The 26,609-nt window shown below is 39.2% G+C and overlaps 1 long non-coding RNA gene across 2 annotated transcripts in view; it reads left to right on the plus strand.

Moving 5' to 3' along the window:
- Positions 1–22,485, plus strand: part of LOC123384935 — a 78,972-nt gene extending 56,487 nt beyond the window's left edge. For both annotated transcript variants that reach the window (XR_006596746.1, XR_006596745.1), the window contains exon 4: positions 19,343–22,485. This is a non-coding gene — a long non-coding RNA (uncharacterized LOC123384935). The remainder of the gene's footprint in view (positions 1–19,342) is intronic.
- The last annotated feature ends 4,124 nt before the right edge of the window (positions 22,486–26,609 follow it).

The raw sequence follows: 26,609 nt of genomic DNA on the forward strand, positions 1-26,609 counted from the left end.
TAAAAAATGTTCCTGGAGTCCTGGGAAATGAGTCCAAGCTTATAGATAGGATGACTGAGTAAATAATACTATTATTATTATATAATATTTTTAATAATATATTATTATGTAATAATTATATAATTATTATTATTAGCAGTGACCAAGAATGTCAAGAGAAAAAAGCATGGGAAAAATATTATAATGGCTATATGTTTAATGTCAGAGGTAAATAATAAGAAATCGACTTAATTTTCTTAAAAAAATCCATTTTTGTAAAGTAACAAATTACAAAAAAAAAAAAAAAAAGAGAAGAAGTAGAATCCAGACTTCATTTTTTGAGTAAGAGACACCAGTGGGGTCAGATTTGAGGACATGATGGGAAAAGTAGTATTAATATAAATTTTTTCAAAACATCAGTAGGTGAAGTCGTGAGGGAAATACGATCAGCGTTCAAATGTTCTACATTACTTATCTGGTACCAGGATTAACACTAATACATATCTGCCTGTTGGAATTACCAAGTAGAGTATGGTAGTAGAAACAACATTTGTCCCTAATGTCCAACATTTAGAATCATTTTTATAGATCGAACCAATCCTTACCAACGGGATTTATGGAGAATTGTAGAAAATTTAATTATTCCATTATAATAGTATGTACACTCTGCAGTTAGGAATATTGCTGTAGGTGTTGACTGAAAATGCATAGGCTGATGGCTTTTAATAAGAATGGAAGACGAGATACAAGAAGAAAACGGACTCCTTGTTGAGCTATGGCTTCTCAAAATGGCTTCTCACTTGTTTTTTTATACATTTATTTATTTTTTGAGAGCACAGAGAGATAGAGCACAAGTTGGGGAGGGGCAGAGAGAGGAGACACAGAATCCAAAGCAGGCTCCAGGCTCTGAGCTGTCAGCACAGAGCCCGACACCGGGCTCGAACTCACAAACCTGAGATCATGACCTGAGCTGAAGTCGGACGCTTAACTGACTGAGCCACCCAGGTGCCCCTCACTTTTTTTTTTAAAGGCTGAGAGTGAAGTACTGATTTACCATTATATAAGGGGCATAATTTATCTGCACTGATTAAAATTATCAAGTATGCAGTGACAGCTCTTTATATTCCAGGTAAATGCTTCCTTTGTTCTTTTCAGCCAAGAATTACTGACATGATGTGGGAAAAGCTGAAGAAGTCAGTATTTGGGGTTTATTTTTATTCAGGAGGTGGCTTGAGATGGATTAATGGCAAATCACAATAAATTATTTATCAGATAATAAGTGTGATAATTGTTCTTATTTATCATCAGTATAACTTGCCTTGTTCTCCTGTCATGCTTTCAATCAAACACTCCCCAAAGATTTGCTGGTTAAAATATACAGCCAAAAGGTCATTCCAACAATTTTTACTCATAATGGCACACTGATTATCTCCTAATTGGAAAATGTAAACTAGGGGCTCTGTAAGTAATATGAGTGACCCTTGCATTTCTGACACAATGCGGAGAGTCACTCTGTACCTCATTCATCCTACCATGGGGGAACAGTACAATTTTCAGTAATTTTGATGGTCTCCTGAATTAATTGGAAATAACTTTTTTGTTTTCCATGGAGAAGGAAATAAACCCACATGCCCAAATTTGCTGAAAAAGTAGAGATGTAAAATACCACTCACTATCTACTGTCCTGCTGGCAGCTAATCCATTGAAGCTTAATTGTAATTATCCACCAGGTCTGGGGCCAGAGAGGAATACTGATTACCGCTACGTGCGTTTCCATGGGCAAGACAGTGTATTGAGCCTGTTGCAAAGTTTCAAGTAAATTTATTTCTACCGGCAGCTGTAATGGATCATTGGTCATGGACTATTTCTGGACTTGGTGCAATGGGAGAAAATAATTCCAACCTATTTGTGCAGAATTCCTTAAAAGTTTACCATTCCATTAAAGGGCAACTGACACACACACACAATACCCCACACACTTGAGTCGGTCCAAATGGTCCAAGTTGGACCTGTGGTCAAAATGGCCCAGGGTTATTTTCTTATGGGTTACCTCTTTACCCAGAAATCCATACTCAGCTAGACAGCTGGCAAAAGTTTCCCAAACTTCCTTAATGAGAACAAAGTCCACATACTTCTCTGTCTCTCCCCTCCTTCGCTGTCTTCCTCCCTTCCCTCTCCCCCTTTCTTCTCCCTCTCACTTGTTTTTGGGTATGACCCTGAGGTCATAGCTCAGACAGGGCCCTCTCCTAATGCTGGGCTTTCCACTGATGTGTACCCTGTCACACAGCTCATCGCCTTTTTTGCACATGCTGCTCCTTTGTGGCTCTGTGAAGCTTGCCCAACCCATGTGTTTATTCCTTTCTGTCTGCTTCTCCTGTATGATCTGGGAGTTTTCATGCATCTGGGTTGGATCACCATCTTTCCCAAGTTGCTTAGCATCTTTCCACAGCTCCTTTCTATAGGGCTCCTATTAATATGATAGGGCATGCCCCTCTAGACCCCCTTGCTGTGTTCTTATCTTGGTTTTAAGCCCCCTTACCATCTTTCACCTCTTGCACAACTCTGTTTGGACCGTTTGTATTGTGTCTCATATTCCCAATCTTGCCCTCATCCTTGGACACTATTCAGTTGCCTCTTTCTAATGTTGCACATTGGGAGAGCTGGATTCACCTCTGCCCCCTCAATTCAGTTAGCATAAGAGATTGAGCCTTCTGTCTTACCCCATAGTGGAGCTTGGGCAATATCAATTTTTGCTGATGGTAGAGGCTACTTTCTGACTCTCAATAACCTGGTCAGTGGGCCAATTTTCCAAAAGGGACTTGATCGTTATTTCTTGGATTTTATCAGTTCATCGTGAAGTTGGCTTGCCCCATCTAGGAAATAGAAATTGTTAGTGAGCTGGGTGGTAGTGGTATATTCTCAAAGAGCTCCATACAGATTTTTCTTGAGTCCTCTTTTGGTTCTGGTACTGATTGAGATTCAGTGACTCCAATGCTGTGCACAAGGCAAGCAGTTCTTTCTGTGATCAAATGTTTTGAACCCCCAAATTAGGACACATGGATGAACAGCAGAACAGAATACTTGAAAACTTGAAAAATCTAGACTGTTGTGTTAGTTATCTATTGCTGTGTAACAAGTCACCCCCAAACTGAGGTGGCTTAAAACAATAAACATTTATTATCTCACACAGATTTTGGGGGTCGGGAATTTGGGAGCAGTTTAGCTGGTGCAGGGTGTCTCATGAGGTTGTAGTCAAGATGTTGGCTGAGATGGCAGTTATTTGCAAGCTTGACATGGTGCTTCCATGATGACTCACTGAGATGGCTGCAGGCAGGACTCTGTTCTTCACATGTAGGTCTCTTTATAGGGCTGCTGAATATTCTCACAACATGGTAGCTGCCTTCCCCAGAGCAAGTGATCCAAAACAGCAGGGTAGAAGCTGTAATGTCTTTTACAACCTAGCCTTGGAGGTCACACTCTATTATTTCCACAATATCCTATCCTTTTATTTCCGTAATATTCCAAAAGTCAGCCCAATTCATTATGGAAGGGGACAACCCAAGGACAAGAACACAGAGAGGTACGGATCACTGGGGACCATCTTGGAGGCCGTCTACCACAAAAGTGCAGACTCTTTTATTGTGCCTCGCGCGCTACTCTCGTTATCTTTCCAACCAGGCTTGAGATGTGGGGATGACTGTGCCTTGCTCAGCTCAGCTGAAAGAGGCTCAGGGCACATTATGTCCTTTGAACTCTCAAATCAGAAAACAAAAGACTCCAATGACCATGATGGTTAAAACAAATTGGGGGTTTAATTTATTCTTTTGTTCCTTTGTTATCAAACCTCGATATTTCCCAATGTGTATTTCCCAGAGTACTAGTCCTGTGAAGTGCTCTACCAAAAATTATTTTGCAGTCAGACTCAGAGATTCACCATTTGCATGGCCTGATTGATGACTGAGAATTCTTGCAATAGAGATACTTGTTTGACTTTGTTCAACCCAGAATTCCTCAAGTTTATTTGTCCACAGGTTTTTTTTTTTTTTTTTCATTTTGTCATAGCTAAAAACAACCTCCAAAACTAGTGTTCTTTAAATTATACATTTTGAAATGCTGGTCTAGATAGTTAGATGTCCATAACCAATATTATTCCAGAACAGATTTAAGGTGGTTGTAATATAAAAGTAGCACATTGAACCTACCTGGAATCACAGAGTTGTGTATGGCTAGCAGACTGAAGCCCTTGAAGGGCAATCTTGTACCCCCAATATCTAACTCAAAGCCTGAAACTGTTTGCTGGGGAACCCTCAATCAACCATCCTTTTTGCTATGGCTAAGAGCATGCACTTTGATGTTTCTTTATGCCTATATAAAATCTCTATTGAAAACTGGTCCTCAAAGTCTTTCAGAGAGTGTTAACCTTCTTCCTCCAGCTGGAGGAAATTTTCTCCACCTACATATAAACTCCAAGAAGCATTGCACTGCTGAGATTAAGCATCTCTTAGCTGGTGTATTTTATGGCTGAATTGTTTGTCTTGGTATGTAAGCCTCTGGGGCATAACCATTTCTTCTTATGAGTCTGGTATAGCACTCAGCACACTGTCAGCACTCAACCCAAAATAAATCATCATAATAATAGTCATAAACATAAATCAAGGGAGCACAATTCAACTTATTTATAGCCTTACAGAAGAAGCACAATAGAAAAAGTGCAGTTATTTTTCACCATATTATCCTATATCATTTCCAAGCAAAATGTCATATTGTCCACTAGTGTGTAACCAGGTAATGAAGGATTCTGGCATAACCTGCAAATTCCATGGGGCCAGAGTTAAATGATGTGAGGCTAGAAGCTCATGTTTCCCAAGTTTCTATAATTAAAATCTGAATTTCTAGGGCTTATTAAGGTAGTATTTATCATATAATTATGTTGACATTTTAAAAAGGAAAAGTGCTTAAGACAAATTATGTAGTAATATTTAATCACAAAAATCGACTTGTTCTGCTCATTTCTTCAAAGGTCTTCTCTTTGATCTCCAAGGTGAAAGCTTAAGCTTAATGAAGATTTTAATCTAATGTTTAATATAATGGATAGTGGATTAGTTAGTGGGTTATCCCTTCTATATAATGGATAGTGGATTAGTTAGTGGGTTATCCCTTCTATATAATATATAGGGTGCTTTTACCACATTGAAATCCAGGCCACTCTTACAGTTGGGCTTGTGATGACTATCAAAATATAGTAGTCACCTTTTCCATTTTTTTAACATGGAATTTTGAAAACACATCTACGCATACATACATACATACATACACACACTCATACTCACCCCTCCCCATATATGTAAAAATATCAATCCTCAATATATCTATCTTCAAGCAAGCCACTTCAATGTTTTGATAGACTTCTCAGGCTTTTATTTAAGCATATACTTTAAAAATATACAAGTAATACACGACTATATTCTCCTTTTGTGTTTTTATTCTTTTTAAAAATGTTTATTTATTTATTTCGAGACAGAGAGAGAGAAAGAGAAAGGGAGGGAGGGGCAGAGAGAAAAGGAGAGAGAGAATCCCAAGCAGGTTTATAGCACAGAGCCCGAGGCAGGGCTCAGTCTCAGGAACTGTGAGATCATGACCTGAGCCAAAATCAAGAGTTGATGCCTAACTGACTGAGCCACCCAGGCACCCCTCTTTTGTGGTTTTTATTAAAATATTTTAGATAGAGCTGAAGTTCTCTTAAACTACCATCTAGACCTTGCCCTCTCTTTTGTTAGCAGCATTCCCTTTTTTGAGTGCTGCCTTTTAAATGCTATTCATGCTCATAAATTTGGTTTATATTCTTCCAGATTTTTGTTATTTTGCACTAACATACATATATATGTATTTCTATGAAATGTACAGTATTATTTGTACATTAAAACGTATTTTACAATAAAATGTATTTCCACTATATTTTATGTAATTTTATGCAAATTACTTATATATTTTTTATTCTTTTAAAATGTTTACTTATGAGAGAGAGAGAGAGGGAGAGAGAGAGGGGAGAGGCAGAGAGAGAGGGAAACAGAGGATCTGACGTGGGCTCTGTGCTGACAGCAGAGAGCCCCACATGGGGCTCGAACCCACAAACCATGAGATCATGACCTGAGCCGAAGTCAGACGCCTAACTGACTGAGCCACCCAGGTGCCCCTATGCAAATTACTTTTAAACAAAATTATCTACAGCTATGTGCACATGTGTACACACTCATACTTTAGTTCATTTTATCCACTATATAATATTTCATCTCTTGAATATACAACATTTTATTTAACAATTCCATGATTTCTACTGCAATGAACATCTTTGCATATGCCTAGAGCAGTTTAAAATTTTTTTAATTTTTATTAAAAATGATATCTAGAAGTTTAAAAGCTGCGTCATGAATATGGACATTTTTTATTTTATTTTATTAAAAAAATTTTTTTTAACATTTTATTTATTTTTGAGACAGGGAGAGCCAGAGCATGAACAGGGGAGGGTCAGAGAGAGGGAGATACAGAATCCGAAACAGGCTCCAGGCTCTGAGCTGTCAGCACAGAGCCCGACGCGGGGCTTGAACTCACGGGCCGTGAGATCATGACCTGAGCCGAAGTCGGCCGCTTAACCAACTGAGCCACCCAGGCAGCCCTGGACATTTTTGATTTTAACAGGTGATGTAAAGTGAATGTTCTGATTTCCTCAGCCAACACTAGTGAATAGATCCCTTTCTTTAAAATACCTTCCCAATGCATAGTATTTTCAAATGTTAGCACTTCTTCTTACCTGATTGGTGCAAAATGTCATTAGCGATTTAACTTGCATTTCCCTGTTTATTAGTAAGAGTGAGCCTATTGTCATATGTTTCTTGTCCATTTGTATTTCCTTTTCAGTGAATTGCTTATTTATATTCTTTATTTTCCTATTTGATTGTCTTTTTCTTGTTAATTTGTATAACTTCTTCCTAAATTCTGGATACAAATATTTTATCTTTAGTATTTGTTTTAAATATCTTTCAAAATCTGGCTTTTGTCTTTTTTTTTTTTTTTGTTTAAATGTAGTTTAAAATTTTCAGGTAAAATGGGGTGCCTGGGTGGCTCAGTCAATTAAGTATCTGACTTTGGCTCAGGTCATGATTTCACAGCTCGTGAGTTTGAGCCCCATGTCAGGCTCTGACAGTTCAGAGCCTGGAGCCTACTTTGGATTCTGTGTCTCTCTCTCTCTGCCCCTCCCCTGCTCACTCTCCATTTCTGTCTCTTTCTCAAAAATAAATGATTAAAAAAAATTTAAAATGTTCAGGTAATCAAATTTACTTATAATTTTCTTTTATGGTTTTTACTTTTTTCTAAGTTTAGAAAGACAAGTTTTGATTTGTTTTGTTTTGTTTTTTCCTTTTAGTCACAATGAGTTTGCAGTAATTCTGGGTCTTGGCTTGATCAGATGTGAAATCAACGTAGAACTGAAATTCAGCTAGTCAATAACTAGACTTAATGAACTTAATGGAGAATTGCAGAAAATATCTAATACATGTACCCCATTAAAAAAAAGCAAGGGTACCATTTTCTTTTTTCATCAATGATTTTATGCCTGAGCTTATTATATTTAGCAGTTGGATTCCCCTCCTTTGATTTCCACCATCATCTAATCAGACATTTGGCAATCTCCATTAAATGGCTTTCTCATTCTGTCACTAAAATTTTAACAGCAGTTGTTAAATGAAACAGGAGAAAGCTGTGTTCACCAAGATGTACTCCAATTGCAAGGGAAAATGGCTTCGGAATTGGAATCAACACGGTTATGTCACATGAGAAAAATTTCTCTCCAACTTTCCTGCTTTATGTACACCTGCCACTCTCTGTTTTTACGGTAGGTTTTCTATATCCAAACACCTTCCAGAACGCTTATCCTTGTCTGCTTTATTAACATTTGTTAATATCTTACTCTGGTAAGATATCAAGCAGTGAGACAATTAGAAGTTTGATAAGGTCTAAAGTGACAGCTGCCCAAGTTTTCAGCAATGGAGATGGAATCTTAATGAGATGGACAGACTCCTGCCACACCACTGTGCCATGGGGCCAGCCTCCATACGGGGTACACACGCTAATGTAAGAGCATGTGGCAGATCATGGCCACTTTGGTAGTTTTAGGCTTGTTTTAGGTATCGGTGGATTGACTGGGTGGCATTGAAAACATCTTTTTCAAGGAAAATCTAAATGTTACTATATGGCTAATATTATATTGGATGTTTTTAATGAAGATCTTTCATATGTCTTATATTGTTTAGTCCTTACAATAAACCTGGAAAGTATTATTTTTAAACCGCAGCTTTATTGAGATATACTTCAAATACCAGACAATTCACCCACTTAAAGGATTCGGTTAAGTGGTTTTTAGTATGTTTATGGAGTTGTGAAACTGTCACCACCATCAATTTTAGAATATTTTCATCATCGCTCCATGAATCCCCATGCCCCTTAGCTGTCACTTCACCATCCCAGCCTTAGACCCCCATTAATCCACTTTCTGCTGCTATAAATTTGCCTTTTCTGGACATTTCATGTAAATGGAACCATTCCATATGTCGTCTTTTGTGACTGGCTTCTTTCATCTAGTGTGTTTTCAAGGTTCATTCCTATTGTAACATGTATTAGTGTTTTATTCTTTATTAATGATGGATAATATTCCATTGCATGGATATACCATATTTTGTTTATCCACTCATCAGTTGATTAAAATTTGAGTTGTCTCCAGTCTGATAGGTGTTATTATCCTCATTTGATAAATGAAGAAACAGTGTCAAAGCACTCAAGCGATCTATCTACTCTCACACAGCCAGTGTCAGAACTGTAGATTAAATCCAATGCACATTTCATAATTTAAGAATATCTGCTTTCATTTCTTTCACTTTCATTTCGTTTCCTCTTAAGATTAAAGATACCCCAATATTTATGTTTAGGAATATTGCTATTAACTTGATTCTTTTGATGCTAAGTCATTTTCTTTGATCCCCCTTGATAGGGACCAACTTCCTGGGCACCATGAGTGTAATGAGATTTATACACATCAAAAGCTCAACACAGATATTCTCCAAGTGCATATACTTCAGAATCCCACTCATTATCGTTGTGCTAACCTGTTAACTTTTGACAGTTTGGTAGTTGATGACAGTGAACAAATTCCTGGCTGATATGTTAGTTATGATTTGAAAGCAGGGAGGAGTAAAATGTCTTGAAATTTTTCCTAGTTCCAAATTTAACAGATTTAGAGAGCTCTGCTTCCTTGCTCAATATGTTAAATGTGGGAGAATGTCTCAAGTGTAAAAACAAATGATGCTAAGGGTGAACAATAAAATTTCTGATCCCATAGCTTATTTTAAGGTTATTCATATCTGGTGTTTAGCATAGTAAAAATGGAATTGTTGAATTTGAAGTTGGACATTGCAATGAATGTCTCTCATATATGGAAGAAAATATCAATTAATTTAAAAGGCCCCTTGGGACTTATTGATCATCATTCTGTGCCAAATAAATTATTAATGATCAAATGAAGTGGCAAAAATATTCCATATTTAGCAATATTACTTCAAACAAATGATTTCTGATATCTGGTTGTAGGGCAAGTAGGATTTCCAGGTAAGGAAACCCTGGATCCATATTTTTTCTATTTGTGAGGGATTTTACCTATCAGCTAATTTTCAACACCCCCCCCCTTTTTTTTAACAGTTGGGGAAACTATGTCCTGAAAAGGTTAAGATCTTTTTTAAGGTTACAGAGTGAAGGTCGGTCTTCTTATGCTTCATCTGACTAACAACTATTCTTAAGACTTAGTAGATGTTTTTGGCAGGAGACATCCCTGACATCCTTCCTCAATTCTCCTTTGATTTTCCAAAGTTTCTAAGGATATTATAATGATTTGTTGTGTGAACTCAGTTAAATGTGAGTTTGACTATGTCTTGCTTTCCAGTGTATTCCTACTGTCCAGCCAATCTGGGAACATAATGGATGTTCTACAAATATTTGTTGAATGAATTAAGCTTGTGTTTCTGTGAGACTCTATCAGTGTTGTTTCATGCTTTTCTGTCTCATGGTCCAGGCTAGATTTTTTTCTATGTTTTTAGCAATGGGACAGTTTCTTGATCACTAACAATTTACAGAAAACTCCAGTGCATGAGAAAGATGATAGAAGAGCTGTCTTGGTTGAAGCAAGGGTTGAACTCTGTGGTAGGGTTAAGGGCTGGGGAGAGGACACATCTCAGAAGAGTGCCAAGGGTCCTGGGATCACAGCTGAAACCCTCATTCCAGACTCTTAAAGAGAATTAAGATCCCAACTAGGAATAGCTATTGCATATTCATTAGTCCACATCCTGTTTGAGGAAAGTAATGATCCGTGAGCTTATATAAGAGTCTAAGTCTTAAAGAAGCTATATATTCATTCAGTTCTCTTACCAATCATGTAATGAGTACCTACTATGTACTAGGCTCTGTTTTAATACCTAGGGATATAAAACAATGGGCAAAATGTCCCAAAATATTTTCCCTCACTGAGCTTATATTCTGATAGGGGAAGATAGACAATAAAAAAAGATAAGTTATGTAGTATGTTTGATGGTGATAGGTCTATAGAGAAAAGTGTGAAAGGAGTACAGGGTTTGTGTGTGTGTGTGTGTGTGTGTGTGTGTGTGTGTGTGTGTTGTGGAACTGCAATTTTAAATGGGGTAGTCATGGAAGGCCTAAGTGAGAAAGTGTCTGCATATTGACTTGAAGAAAGTGAGGGCACGAGCCATAGGCCATCTGGGACAATAAGTACAACACCCTAAGTGAAAGCATGCCTGGCATGGGAGAAGAGGGTTTCTCTCTTCAGTCTCCTTTGCATGAGATTCCTTGGATTACGGAGAATCATAGAAGAATTTTGATCAAGGAAATGATTTGGTTGGATTTTCTTCTTTCAGATCCTACCTGTAGGCAATAATAGGTAGGGAGGTGTTTTCCTTATGAATGATCTAAGAATAACTTACCCAATGTCATGGGATTCAGTTTCGTATGGCCAATTAATTGTTTGACGCAAATAAATGCTTATTTGAGATGTAAATGAATGGTCTTCCCATTTCTTTCCCCGTTCCTGTGTAGAAGGGAAGAGTTAAGAATCTCCTTTCTTAAGAGGTCTTTCAAATAGGCTAGAGTCTCATCTAGGGTAGTTTAGGAGAGGCCTGGCCTGAAGGCAGATCAATCTCTCAAGTCTCATTACTGCCCAAAGAGTCTTTGCAATAGACTGAGCCTCTCCAGGTGATCTCAAATTCTCTCTATTAACCAGGAGAAAGTCCCCTGACACTGTCATCTGTTCAATTTTCCCTGCATCAGATGCAGAGGAAATACTGGGGCATCACAGCCCTTAGGGGGTGTAGGAGCACCGTTCTCCATCGTTTAGACTGTGAGCAGCATCATTAGGGTGATGCTGAAGGAAACGAGTCCTGAGAGGTTGCTGTGTGACCACATTTGCTATAGACCCTATTTTCTAAAATGCTTCTCTAGTTTCTTTCAAGGGAGGTTGTTATCTGCCACTCTAAACAACTTGCTTTGTAGCCAAGTCACTTGTGGGGAGGACAAGTTATGAGGCTTCTGAACCAGGCTGGTTATGGGAGAAACAGAATGGCGACCAAGGGCCTTTAAGTGCTGTTCAAATTATGGTTTTGTTTGGGGCCCCGTGGAGTATTGTGTTTATGTTTTATTTAGTGAGTGCCTGACACTGAAAAATGGACGCCATACAGCTTTCTAGTGGGAGGCTGGGGAAGGTGAGTCCGAACATCAGAGCAGAGGGGAGCTTGAAGTGGAGGAAATATACCCTGTCCTGTCATTACTGAGTTCATCCTCTTCAGTTATTTTCACCTGTTAAATGTCTTGTGCTGTGGCTCCCCTGAGGCCCAGCCTTGGGTAAATGCTTGTTACTGCTTGGAGGTTGTTGGTAGTGGTGCTGGTGGGGGGCAAGGTGAGGGGATAGATGGAAGAGGAGACATATGATGCATCATAAAAAAAAGACCCCATGCTTACACTAATACATGTACTTCATGTAAAAATGCATTCTTTTCATTTATTAAGATATTCCAGGTGAGCCCTTATTAAAGGAACTGAATGGCAAATTATTTGTAAAACAGTTTTTTCCTAATTAAAAATGGATTTTCCTGGTACTGATTGCCTGAAAACAGGAAACAACTAAAAGACACCTTGTTAGACATCACTTGAGCTTGGCTTAGGGATGTGAAAAGTACTTGGCTTTGGATACCAGAGTGACCAGGTTTGAATCTTGCGTCCACCATTTGTAAGCTCTGTGACTATGGATAAATCACTTCTCTTCAGAGTCTTCAACTGATTCATGTGCAGAAACGGGGGTGATGATTTTTCTCACACTGGATTGTTGTGATGTAAAGTATCTGGCACATGATAGAGGCTCAGTAAGTGTTATTTTGTTCTGTTCTTTCTCCACTGGTGTGCATTAACACACCAATTTAGGCTGAACAGCAAACATGAACTTGGCTTATTAGAAAAATTAGCCAGTTATGGTAAAGAAACTATTCCTTCCTTCCTCAAATTATTAATTAATTAATTAATTAAATCTATAATGTTATTAAAAATTTTTTTTTCTAACATTTATTTATTTTTGAGACAGAGAGAGACAGAGCATGAACGGGGGAGGGTCAGAGAGAGAGGGAGACACAGAATCTGAAACAGGCTCCAGGCTCTGAGCTGTCAGCACAGAGCCCGATGCGGGGCTCGAACTCACGGACAGCGAGATCATGACCTGAGCCAAAGTCGGACGCTCAACTGACTGGGCCACCCAGGCGCCCCTATAATGTTATTTTTTTAAAGTAAACTCAGCACCCAACAGGAGACTTGAACTCACAACTCTGAAGTCAAGAGTCACATGCTCCACCGACCGAGCCAGCCAGGTGCCTCTCAAATTGTTTTTGTACTTTCCTTGGACTTTGATGACTTATCCTTAAGTCTGAAATCACCTACGATAACTTTCTGACTCTAGCTGCTGCAACAGCCTCAAAAATTTCCACTGCCTGGGCCCTGCTCATCTCTCAGAGACTTGGAATTGATGCCACATTGGAACTCATCACATTTACCAATATGTGAGTCTGTCATATTGGATTTTGGATTTCCTCTGAGTACCAAAATTCAACATTTGATACTGAGTCAGTTGCCTCACATTTGGGAAAACGCTTCATGTAACTAATAGATTTTATAGAAGCCGGAAAATGGTAGAAAAAACATTTCCCAAAGTTTACGTGTTCACTACATTTATTTTCTCATAGACCAAATAAGAATGCCATAATTCTAAGACATTGGAGTCGACCACCCCGAAGGAACTCCACCGATGGTGGGCACTGTAATAAAACACAGGAAACTGGCCCAGATGTTACAAAACAGCATAATATTTGTCATTTTGACAGTCTTTGGGGTGGGAGGTGCTGCTTGGTCTTCTCCTACGGAGGAGATATATCCATTTACTGTTATAACCCTGGACCGTTTCCTTCTATAAAGGATGAGTTGCTTGCAGATAGTTATTCATTTACAATATTAAAGTTTCTGTGTCTTAAAGTATTCTTGCTCTCTGGTGGAAATTCTAAGGGGAGGCAGTGGGTTTCCGCATTTGCCAAGTCGTGGTATTATTGATTTCCCCAGGAATCACCTTGGCCATGAGTGTTGGGTTTGTGACTCTCTGTGGAACGTATCGGTATGCTAAACATCTGAAGGTACATTGTGTTTATATTTCTTTATCAGGGCAAATGGCAGGATAAGGATTTCATTTTGTTTCTGGCTATGATGATCGAATAGGTGGAGCCTCTACTGCTCTCGCTTTCATATTTTCTAGTGTGGTTTCTTCATTTGTCAGAGTAACCAGATTGCTTTATTTCTTAGTATCTGTCAAAAGGCCTGTAGAGAAGGATCAATCCCTCCTTGCTCCAATAATCCTGTAACTTCATCTTGTGACCAGTGTTCTGATTTTTGAACTTGTATCCCCAAATTAGTACCATTCTTCCAAAGAGTTTTCTGGGAAGGCTAAACACTAAGTCCAGTGATGTTGCAAACACTGCTGTATGATTGCTCGAACCGTTTCTGGGACTTCCAGAATGGAAACTGTCTTCAGAGGCAAAACACTGGTCACATGGACAAGAGTTTACTGATTATTGGGAACTTTCAAATCTAACACCCGTATTGATCTCTTTGAAAAATCAACACTTTGAATGGATAAGCTGTAGTTTGTTTTTGAAAAAAAATTAGCCTCATTACTGTATGGTTGCAGCTGACAAGTTATAGAAAAGAATAATTATAACACAGCCATAGCCAATGGCTTGTGCTAGAAAGGACAGTGCGAAGTTTTCAGCTTTTCTTTCGTCATCAGCATTCTCTTCTTTTCCAGTCATTATTGCACTCATTAGTACTTGTTTCTTTTCCGCCTTGATTTTTTTTTTTTTTTTTTTAAATCTTTCTGTTGAGGATTTCTTTCAGGATCCCGGAACTGGTAGTCTCGCTTATTTAAGGGAAACTTTTATATTCCTGGTTCCATGCAAATTCCTTGATGGTTCCAAACTTTATTTGTTGTTCTCTCCTTTCTAGCCAAGACCATCTTTACTTTTGGCTCCTGAAGTCCTATTAGCCCAGCTACTATTCCGCATCAGTGGAAACTGCTAACCACTTTGCTTCCTCATGATACTTACTGACTTTGCCACTACTTTCCTGTAGGGTTGTATTTGAAATCTGAACTCATAGTAAGAAAAGTCATGCATAATGGTTAAGATTTGTAATAACCTTTTGTATGTTGTATTGCGGTGTGTGTGTATGTGTATTCCCTTTTCTGGATTCTTGTTTTTTTACTTTATGCCCCATCGGTCAAGTTTCTACTAATTACTAAGGCTCAATCATATTCAGAAGGAGAATATTTTTGTAGAGCAGCATTTAGGAGTTTGGTAGGATGCAGAATTTGCAAGAAAAAGGAAACTCAAAGTCAGGAAGACTGATAAGTGACCCAGTCAACCTGAGTCCCTGGGCACCACACTTACTTTTTGCTTCAATAAAGTCTGCTTCAAAGCAATCTCAATCCTTCATCAAAGAGATTTCCAGAGCACTCCCAATGGGTTAACATAAATCTTACTGTTCTCACTCTTTTTTCCCCCCTTCCAAGTTGCCTTTCAAAAAAATCAGTCCTTGTGTCTCCATTTCTTTAAATCTTTTATCCTCGGGCCGCTACCAGTGGCTGTATGGATTACATATCAGCAGTTAAGAATATTCCACAAAGTCCTGGCTTGTTCTCACCCTGCAGTGCTTACAGTCACCGATTGTGATGAAAGGAATTTGAAAGGCACAGCCAGGCAATCCTTAACCGGCTCAGCACATTCCCTCTCTGCGGCTTATCGCGCTGTAGATGTTCTTTTGACCAGCCATCAGTCATGTTTGAAACTTTCCCGTGATTCCTGAGATATGAACCCCTTTGATAGAAGTTAACAATACAGCCCATGCAGCACGGGCTAAGGAAAATAGTTTTGACTTCATGTTAAAGAAATGCTTTGTTCCAGCTCAGATTTTTATACTTTCTTAGTGTCTCCTTTCTCCTGGGTAGCCTCCATGGCCCCCCGCCAGGCAAGCCAAGTGTGAGCACCCACGGATGTTTAAGTGGCTGTCATAACCATAGAAGAAAGGCACCTAGAGGGAGATTGAGAGGAATAAAGAGGAGCAGAAAAAGAGGTGGAGCAGAGACAGAGGGAGACGGAAAGAAAATGAAAAGAGCATATCAAGTCGAAGACAGAAGGTTTTGAAATGTTTTGGGGAGCAGGAGGTTTGTTCGTTATTTGTATCTTACCATATGTGATTCCTTCCTTGTTTTTAAAAATTTAGGCTTTAGGGGCACCTGGGTGGCTCAGTCAGTTAAGCGTCCGACTTCAGCTCAGGTCATGATCTCACAGTTTGTAGGTCTGAGCCCTGCGTTGAGCTCTCTGTTGTCAGCCCAGATCCTCTGTCACCTTTCTCTCTCTGCTCCCCCCACCCCCCGCGTGTACTCCTCCTCTCTCTTTCAAAAATAAATAAACATTAAAAAATAAATAAAAATTTAGGCTTTACTTTAAATTTTTTTAATGTTTATTTATTTTTGAGAGAGAGAGAGAGAGAAAGAGAGAGAGAGAGCACAAGCAGGGGAGGAGCGCAGAGAGAGAGGGAGACACAGAATCCGAAACAGGCTCCAGGCTCTGAGCTGTCAGCACAGAGCCTGACACGGGGCTCGAACTCACAAACCGTGAGATCATGACCTGAGCCAAAACCAGACGCTCAACCGACTGAGCCACCCAGGCGCCCCTAGGCTTTACTTTAAAAAATTTGAATTTTTATGCCTGGTTCAGGGTAGCGGGGCAGATAACTCTGCTATGCTGGTGAGAATTTAGCTCTGAGCTCTGGGGGCTAATATTTAAACATCAAAGAAGACAAGGAGCTCTCATAGCAATCAGGCAGACTTCATTTTCAGTTATTTTAACTGAAAGAGAAGAGAGGAGTCTTCTGCAAAATTATGGGGCCCTGGACCCCCATATTATCATGCATTATTGTGCATGGACGGGGTGTTGATTGCGCAGTGCTATGGCAAAGCTATTTATCAACTGAGCAACATAAAAATTAAGTGCCACCTACATCCCTGTGTTGAGGGTTGGAGATTGGAATTAAAATGTCACCCTTTCTTTTATCTTCAGCTGTGGTTTGGAGGCACTTCCCTGGAGGGTTGATTTGCTCCTTCTTTCTACTGCTTTGGAATAATTCCATTAAAAGTCTTTTGCTTACTCAAGTAAAACACCCTACCAAGTGAGTGGCATTTGGCAAACTCACTCCCTTTTCTTGATTATTCTGGTCTATTGATCTGTGTCTCTGGAGAAATTCTGGAAACTTCCAAGAAGTCTTTTGCAGTTTAAAATATTATCTCCCTGGCGATTAACACAAATCAGAGGCTAATAAGATGAATTCCTTCCTTGCATTGGTGATCCCAGGTCTTCCTTCACGCCCATCAATCCTCCAGCTCTCAGAGACCTTAGAAATGAAGAAGTATATTTGTCACCAGTGGGTAGCAAGGCAGTGGAACAATTCAGATTGGCTACACAGAAATAAATGCCTTTGCAGGAAAAGTAGAGGGCGCACAGTGGGTTGTAGGAAATTGGAAAGAGGGAATTTTGCATGGATATGGTGGAAAGATAAACCTCATTCTGACTCTAACCTCTTTTTGTTTTTCCTTCCCCTCCCCCATGGGTTTCTGTTAAGTTTCTCAGGATCCACATAAGAGTGAAAATATATTCATCCTATCACTGGTAAAATTCTGTGAGGTCTGGATCCAAATCATTTGCCACTGGGAGCAAGGGGAAAAAAATGAAAATGTCTTTCTTTGTACATTATTTAGGAAACATCATAATTGGCTTTTGAACTCCTGGAACACACAAAGAAAGAAGGCAGTAAGCTTTTTCAGAGAGTCTACTTTCTCCCGAAGAGCAGAGAGCAAAAAAATGAATGATGGGCTACTTCTAATTTATAATGATGGTTTCATCTCTTCCAGATATTACTTTAGTTCTTGGATGATCGCTTCTCCCCACCTGAATCCTGATTGCTTTTTAAAGATGAAAAAGATCACAGAGGCTATAGAGTCCATTTCTAGTCATTACAAGTTTGCAACGTACACATGGCTTCCGATACTAGTTTAAATTTCTTTGGATAATGAAAATTTCGGTTTTTATTTTTTTCTTTGATTCATAGCTTGATTGACAAACAAATGCTCATAAATAAAGCTGGCTAGTTCATATCTCTTTTTAAATTTTGTTTGTGCCGAAGCCCAGATTTCAGGTCTCCTCAACTAAGTTCTTTTGAATGTAACTAGTGGCTTACTTTATTAGAAGAAACCAAATAGGCAACATGAGAAAGACTGCTAATACGTATATGTCTTACATAATAAGAACATAGGGTGGTTAGCAAGAAACATATAAAGTGTCTTATAATATTGAGGCGAGTTATCCTTTCGTGCTTGCTGTTGGATCTGGTACTTTCTGTTTTTTAACGTATGCTGTAGTTTTAGGTATTCTGAAGCTCTGACCACTTTCATTCATACTTACATAAAAAAAAAATTGGAATGCTCCCCAAAAGAAATGGTAATGTTTTATGTTACTTTTTTTAAGAAAGAGAATTTGATCTTTAGCAAAGAGCAAGGATAAAATCCATGTATTAATCATTCCCACTGCCTTTGTCCCAAATTTAAGATTATTGCTTCTCTCTCTGCTTCAACATCTTCTTTAACTGATGCTTCTTCTTTTAGACAGGGAAAAATAAGGATAAGGGGTAGAATATATGGGGACAAATTATAGGGCAAGATGTATTCATTCTCTAGGAGCAGGAACCATATCTTCTTTAGCATGGATTCCAGTCTCAGCCTGTCTCACTTTGCCAAATATTTAGAACAGCAGCTTGAATCAGAATCATTTGATTTTGTTGATGGGATAAATGAGTAAGAAGACAGGATTTGTGGGCAAGTCTAGACCAATAGTTTCTGGAGTGTGGTTCTGTGTAACCCTAGTCTAGATATATATCTCATGAAAGTATTCTGTAAAAAAAATTCTGGGTAGGAGAAAACAGATGGAAAAATATGACGTATTATATTTGGTTTAGGGGAGTCAAAATATACATTAGTATATTAAGGACTGTGAAAAAGTCCTATAGGAAAGAAATCTGTGGGACAGGAATAAACCCAAGGTTTTTCCAATCTATTTGACCGTGGAAGTATTTTTCCTCTTTTTTGAAACTTCCCTCCTCTTAAGGTCTCACAGAACCATGCTCTGATTAATGTCCTAGATTAAGGTAGATTGGATTAAGATTGGAAAACCTTGTCTTCTTTGGGAACTGGATTCAAGATGTGTTTATTCTGAACATGCCCAGTGCCTTCAGCTATCACAGGAAACCCCATTAGTAAGAAAAGGTAGCCAATGAAGTCAAAACCTTCATTTCCTATGAGGTCAGAAAAAAATCAGTGGAAACAAAAATGGCAATGAAATATTGCTTTGAGAGGAACCAGATACAACTTGAAATATAAATGTCTATTATGGGAAGCAGTGGTTGGGTCTGCCTAAAATGTTTGCTCTTGAAGAGTCACGGGCTTAATATAATCTTCCAGAGAGAAACTGTGTGCTCTCCTGGAATGCATAACAATTTGGCATGGGCAAGCGGTGTAGACTGATGATTTTATGTGTCTTTGAATTTTTTCGTGTTTTTCTAGAGTCAGAGTGGACTGAAAAAATCAGGCCCCATAAATATTTTTTCTTATATTTGTAAGGCTCGTGAAGAGATTTACCATGAAGAGGCCAGTGTACCGTTTCCTGGGCAAGCTTCGTTGTGTCTTGCTCTGTTCTGAGCATCATTAGAGCCCTCGTTTGAGACAAATGGGCTCCATCATTTCTTCACCATTCAGGCCCGTAGGAGGAAGATGGCACGTGAGTGAAGCTTCGACATGGCAGTCACCTTCCCTTTATTTCTGCTCTCCCTTCTTTTTGGGTAATGAATCGGGGTGTCGTTAGCTGCCTGCCTTGTGTTCATCACTGTCAGTACTGGCAGGGTAACAGATAATGGCAGAGATTCAAGGCCACCCAGGGAATGAAGCCTGACAGGACCTCATTTATCACTCCCCTTTTAGGGGGTCTCTGTGGTAGAGCTAGCATCAAAGCTGTAATCGAAGCTCACCAGGTCGCACAGGGGCCAGGCAGGATTGCTCCGCCAAAAAGCAACTGGAGCTGTCAAATCTGTTTTGTAAATGAAGTGCTTTTCTAGAGACAGTGTTGTTTATAATTGTCATTCTGTACGTAGTCCCTCAATATCCAAGAGCTGTTCTCCATGTTCTCCCTCTCATTTCTTTCCGACAAATGAAACTTACATTCTGTAGAGAAAAGGTAAGCCAGAAAATGGATTTCTTTGACCTTGGCTATACCACAGCATACTCTAGTTCTGAGGTTTATCTTTTTGCCCTCAAGGATTTGAGTGTCACCTACTTGAGCAGCTCAATTATTGAGAGCAGGTGGGAACGGCCTGACTTGAGAACTGCCTCTTCCCTGGGCAAGTCTATTTCAAGGCTAACCTTCATCCATATATGTCAACAACTTCCAGGTTTACATAAGCAGCCAGCTCAGTCCTGTATTCTCCATTCCAGAACCATATGTCCAAGTCTCTACTTGGAGATTCCACAGGCCCCTCAGATCCATATCCCAGACAGGATAGATCATGTCGACTCCAAATCTGCTTCCCATCTGTATTCTCATCCTGAAGAAATGCACCATCTTCCAACAGGAGAAGAAAAGCATCCGAGATGCTTTGCTCATTTTTACCCTTCTCTAAAATCTAATCAAAACGAAATTTGTTGGAACCAATTCCTAAGTATCTCCTCCATCTCCTTGTCCCACCTAGATCTTTTCAATAGCTTTCTTATTGCTCTTCCTGCACTTACAATCCCTCCATATTGAATGACCTGCCTGCCCTAGAAGATGCTAGTCCTTTAATGTTTCTGTGCCTTTTTGCATGCTGTTTCCTCTTCCAGGACTGTTCTCCCAATACATGCTCACTCAGCAGATTCTATTCACTATTTAATTCTCAGTGCAGGGACTTTGTTATCTGTAAAAATGTCTCCAACTCTCTTCCAGTCATTTACTACTTGTTTTAAGGTTGTTGTTGTTGTTGTTGTTGTTGTTGTTTTTCTTTCATGCCTCCTTTCCACCCCGGTGCAAATGTTATTTACTGAGAGCTCCCAACTGTCAGGTACTGTATTAGTTTCTTTACATAGTTGTATTTAATTCCCAAGTTAGCCTGTATGATAGATACTGTGAGACCATTTGTACAGATGATGAAACCAAGGTTCAGACTGATAAAATAGTTTCCCCAAATTCATACATGTAGTAAACGGTGGTAATGGGCTTCACCTCCAAGCTGCTGCTCTTCCCATTGTTTTAAACTGTATCTGCTCATGCGTTGAGAATAAGCACTGTGTGTTTTTGTTTTCATTTTCCGAGTGCTGAACACAGTGTTTGGTAGGATAGACATTCAACAGGTAGTTACAGAATGAATGAAACTCATAAAAGACTCCGTCTATTTATACCCACAAGGTACATTGTCTCTGTTTTTCACAACAACCCTGAATTACTGGCATTGATTTGCCCAATTTTTACAGCAGTGGAAACTGAAGCTCACGCAGTTAAATGACTTTGCTAAGGTCATATATGAGGCCGAGTCAACGCTTTCTTTCTCTATAGCCCATATTCTCAACACGGCACGCTAGCTTTCAAAGAGTGACTTCTCCGATGGCAATGAATGAATCGGCATCAAGAAAGGGATATAGAGAGATTAAGAACGTATGATTCAGGTTCAAATGCATTCCTGTGCCCTTCAAGGCTTTCTGTAGTTTCCTTATATTCTTTCCAGCCAGCTTTCTCTAACACAACTCTGAGACATCCATTTTCCTTCTGTTCAGTTAGACTAGCGTCTTCACGTGCCCTCTGACACATCATGCCTGTTTCTGATCTCCGATTTTACTCACACTCCTTCCACTGCCTGAAGTGCCCTTCTCTCCTGCTGCACCCAGCCAAATCCATACATCTCTCAAGGACAAGCTCAAGTTCCATCTCTTCTGTGAACTATTCCCCATAGCTCCATCCTGCCTGCCCTAACCAAACATAATGTTGTCCGCACCTTATATTTCGGCCTTGGTTACATAATTCAATTGTGTTGCCGTATACTGTCTTGTATCCTGTAATTACTTCAGCACCCAAGGTTTATTCCCAGGAATATTGCAAACTGCTTGACAGGAAGGACTGTGCTATATATTTCTTTTATATTCCCCACAATGCATAGCCCAATTCTAGGTGGGCCCTCAATAAATATTCATTGAGTTAAATCGAATATGGCACAGACTACATTTAAACCTTCACAAATTTTCTTTTCATAAATTATACAAGCCTAGACAAGAGGATTATTGCAGGGAACCAATGAATATACTCAGTCTGCGCAAGTACACATGAGATCGCAGGACCGCGATGCAGGCTCTTGGACAAAAAGGAGTGGGTAAAATGGGATTTGGTGCCACGGGTGGGAAGAGGAAGACTGTGCCGGATCAGAGAGGAGGGATGATAGCAGCTGCAGCAAGAGAAGTGAATGAGAGCTCACAACCCAGAAATGTGCCTCCATACCAGAGAGACTGCCAAGGACTTCTGTTTTTTGAAGTTCTTAACAAGTTAAATAATTTGACAATGTGTTCTTTTGTAGTCAGGAGATTTGCTAACCAAATATCTTGCTGGGTCAGCAAAATAACACTACTCTCAGTGATTTCTGCACAGGTGGAATGCAGCGTTTTCAGAGTTTTATTAATAAAAAAATGCTTCTATTTCTTTGCGCTGCTCCTGCTCCCAATTTTCTCTCTTTTTCTGTCTCTCTTCTCTCTTACTCTCTCTCTCTCTCTCTCTCACACACACACACACACACACACACACACACACACACTCACACACACTCCCTCACACTTACACACTCACACAGACATGCATTGTCTCTTTCACTTGGATAGTCCTCCCTGAATATTTGGGATGATAATAGCCTCTCCTAAGTGACTAGATTCTTGAAAGATTTTGTGATTTTTTTTTTAAACTTTCATCTTGGATATACATGTTTGAAGATATGGAGGCAGCTGGTGTGTGGAATTTGACTCATTAAAATGACATGACTCTAAAATAATCATTCAGACAAAAAATGACATTATATCAAACCATCCACAACCTTGATGTATCCCTGAGGATTTTTCAGTGTCCTTATTTTTTAAATATCTGCCTTTTTTCCCCTCTCCTGACCTCATTCCTGTACTTGAAGCTTCTGGATTATTGCCAGGAACACTTTCCGAAACAGTACTGAGAAGATAGAAACCTAACATTCCAGAAGCACAGATTGGGATTAAATGGCAACTCAAGGGACTATTTTGTCCATTTCCTTGCTTTCTAAGGGGAGAGAAATCATAAAACATTTCCATTCACTTGATTGCAATTGAAAATCCTTAAATATCTCCAGGGAAAAACATGCTACCACCTTACTAGGAAATAGTTTCTGATGTTCCATAAATGCTTTCAAATATTAAGAAATTCTTCTCTATAAGGCAATGTTTTTATATCTTCATCTCTCTTCTTTCTTCTCTTTTTCATTCTTGGTGCTTAATCATGAAGCAATGATTAGTTCCCATTTGAAAGCTTTCTGATTCCACTAAGGAAATAGTTTTTGGGAGGTAACAGACAAAAACTGGCTGTTTTTGGCTGGCTGGCCCATCCCAGATCCACATATCTCCACCTCCCCGCTGAGTGTGACCGTGTGACAAGGTTCTGGCCAATGAGTTTAAACAGAGGATGCTGTTTACAGACTTCTAGAAGGTAAGGCATTTGTGTTATTTAAGCTGCTAAGTTTGCGACAACTCGTTACAGTAGTAACAGGAAACGAACACACTAGGTTTGCTTGTTTTCCTACTTAACCTCTCTATTCTACACAGTTCCTCAGTGTCTCCCTCTTCTCCCCCCTTCACCTTGTGCTATGAGGACTATTAGTCTTTCTTATGAATCCATTAGAACTTTAGACAATAAACTAGAAATAGGCACTTAAATTCTTCTTTCTTTGGGTAATTGCTCTCAGGTTCCTATTAAATGTAGCCATTTTCACCATGAAGATGGCACTATTGAGCCCATTTAAGTTATATCTCTCATCACTTTAAACTTGGATTACTGTAGCAACCTTCTCAGTGTTCTCCATTCTATATTTTACCCCCCTAACTAGATACAACGGGTTTTTCTTTGTTTTTTGTTTTAAATGTTTATTCATTTTTGAGAGAGAGAGAGAGCGAGCAAGTGTGAGTGGGGGAGGGGCAGAGAGAGGGGGGACAGAAGATCTGAAGTGGACTCTGTGCTGACAGCAGCAGGGCCTATGTGGGGCTCGAACTCACGAACTGCGAGATCATGACCTGAGCCTAAGTTGGACGTTCAACTGACTGAGCCATCCAGGCGCCACATACAACAGATTTTTCTAATGTGCCACTTTTGTCATGCAATCCTTGATCAAGAATCTACACTGCTCCATTTCCTAATTAACAGAGACTCAGTCTTCTTTTGAGCCTTCATAATGTGATCCTACTTTGTATTTCCAACCAGAACTTAAACTTTCTGCTTGATTGGGTTACTCTTCTCTCCCATCTCCTATGTCATAACAAATCCTTGTCCAACCTGGAATGATCTTCTCTCATCTCTGTTTCTTTTTTCTTTCCTTTTCTCTTTTCTTTTCTTTTCTTTTCCCTCCCTTCTTCCCTTCCCTTCCCTACCCTTCTTTTCCCTTCACTTCTCTCTCTCTCACCCCTACTTTCTTCCTCTTTCTTTCTTTCTTTCTTTCTTTCTTTCTTTCTTTCTTTCTTTCTCCTTCCTTCTTCCTTACCTTCCCTTTCCTTCCTTTTTTCTTTTGTTTTCACTCTTACTCTCTCCCTTTCTTTCTCCACATCCCCACCCTTTTCTGGCTTTCCCTCACCTGATCACTGAACCATAGTTGGCACTACCTATGTGTTCTCTTTGTGAATTGAACATTATCATCTCCCCGTTGCCGTTTTTGCCTGTGATTTAGGACATAGCACAAGGTTATAATGCAGATGGGTTTATACTTAGTCAATCCCATTCTCTACTACATTCTATATTCCTCCCTCATTACCATGTAACCAATGCCAAAGAGTCTCTAAAGAGCTAACTGTGGATAGGGAGAGTGGATTTAGAAGCTGTTAATGGGACTAGATCTGAAACCTGGATGCAGTCAGGATTGTGTTCTACCTATCTGAGCAAATTGTCTCTGGAAGTGCTTGGCAAATACTGGAATTTTATTTGGCTACTTGATTGACTGAATAGTCTTTTTAGAATACTCCCATTGTCTTCTCCATCACATCTAACTTTAAGTATGTAAACATCATCATCATTATCTAAAGTTTCCAGTATTTTCTTAAAAATGTAACCCACATACTGGGTCTGAAACTTCCAGCCTGCTGAGAGTCATCTGTTTTGATATTTAAATAAAATTTGGCTTATGTGCCCATCCCAGTGAGAAACTCAATGGTTCTTCCATTATCTCTGGGATTTTAGGGAAGTGACATTTTTTGTAATTGCTTCTGGCTGTGAGTTCCTGCTTTGAGTTCCTATTTGATTTCCAGTCTGCATTTTTGCCCTCTTGGATGCTTTTTTCCCCCCTGAACAATGTTATTCTGCTGTATACTTAAATTTTTTTTTTGCATGTGTTTATTTATTTATTTTTTGAGAGAGAGAGAAGGAGGGAGAGAGAGAGAGAGAGACAGAGACAGAGAGAGAGAGACAGAGACAGAGAGAGAGAAAGAGAGAGAGAGAGAGAGAGAGAGAGAGAGAGAGAAATCCCAAGGAGGTTCCACACAGCCAGTGCAGAGCGTGATGAGGGGCTTGAACTCACGATCATGACTTGAGCCAAACCAAGAGTCAGATGCACAACTGACTGAGCCACCCAGGTGCCCCTATCCTGCTGCATATTACTCTTAGTCAATGTGTTTTCTCCCCAAAGTCCCACCAAATTAAGATGCTGTGTATTTCAGACTTTACTGAAAATTTGGGAGTTGATGGTCGTTGACCCAGAAGGTAAGAGAGAGGGTCTGTGTTCATTGCTTTTATTAAAAGCATATTAGACGTTCCTCTTCTACCATTCAGATATATCTGTCTTAAAAAAATTACTGGTCATTTCTTTTACCATGCCAGGAACATCATTCTCTTCTTTAATTTCTTCTCTTTCCACTTCGATTATGATTCCTGTCCATTTCTGGGGGAAAACCATTTAGATATTCTTTTATCTTGTGTTAGAGGATTCAAGCCAAGCCTGTGAGCTTCAAGTTTATCACCAAACATGTCTATTTAGGTGTGTTGCTAAACAAAGATGGTTTCTTCCTTGAGAAAAGTTCTGCTAGCAATGCATTAGCTTTTTTATCTCCTGTGAATGGAGAACATAAATCAGAATTAATTGTGAAAACTGTAAAATGTTACTACTCCATTCTTTGGGTATTTGGATTGTGGATGATTCTTTCTTTCTTCTTTCTTTTTTTAAGGACTTTTTATTTTTAAAGCTTTCTATAATGAATATGTTTCTTTGCAACTAGAGAAAAGTAAATATGCCACTTTGATCAAAACAAATACAAATGAAAGGAAAATTATTAAAATTAATCAATATATACATATTTATTTATATTTTGAAATATTTATGTATCCTTTAGTTTTAGCATCTAAACTTCTAAAAGAGGGTAGCTTTTAAGCAAGTTTCTTACAAGAACCTAATGCACTGTGGTTCTCTGATAAATGTGAAATGATATCTACTTGATTCACTCCCTCAGCTGACATATTGGCACTGCTTCAAGACATTAAACCATTTTATGGGGAAACTTGATGGGTACAAGTTATTGCCCCATTATCAGTGTAAGTCACAGAATAAAATACCTTTAAGTTGGGCCCATGGGAATGAGGCCTGTAGAGCAAGAATAACTTTGAAGA

This window comes from Felis catus, chromosome B1, assembly GCF_018350175.1.
Source record: "Felis catus isolate Fca126 chromosome B1, F.catus_Fca126_mat1.0, whole genome shotgun sequence".
Lineage (NCBI taxonomy): Eukaryota > Metazoa > Chordata > Mammalia > Carnivora > Felidae > Felis > Felis catus.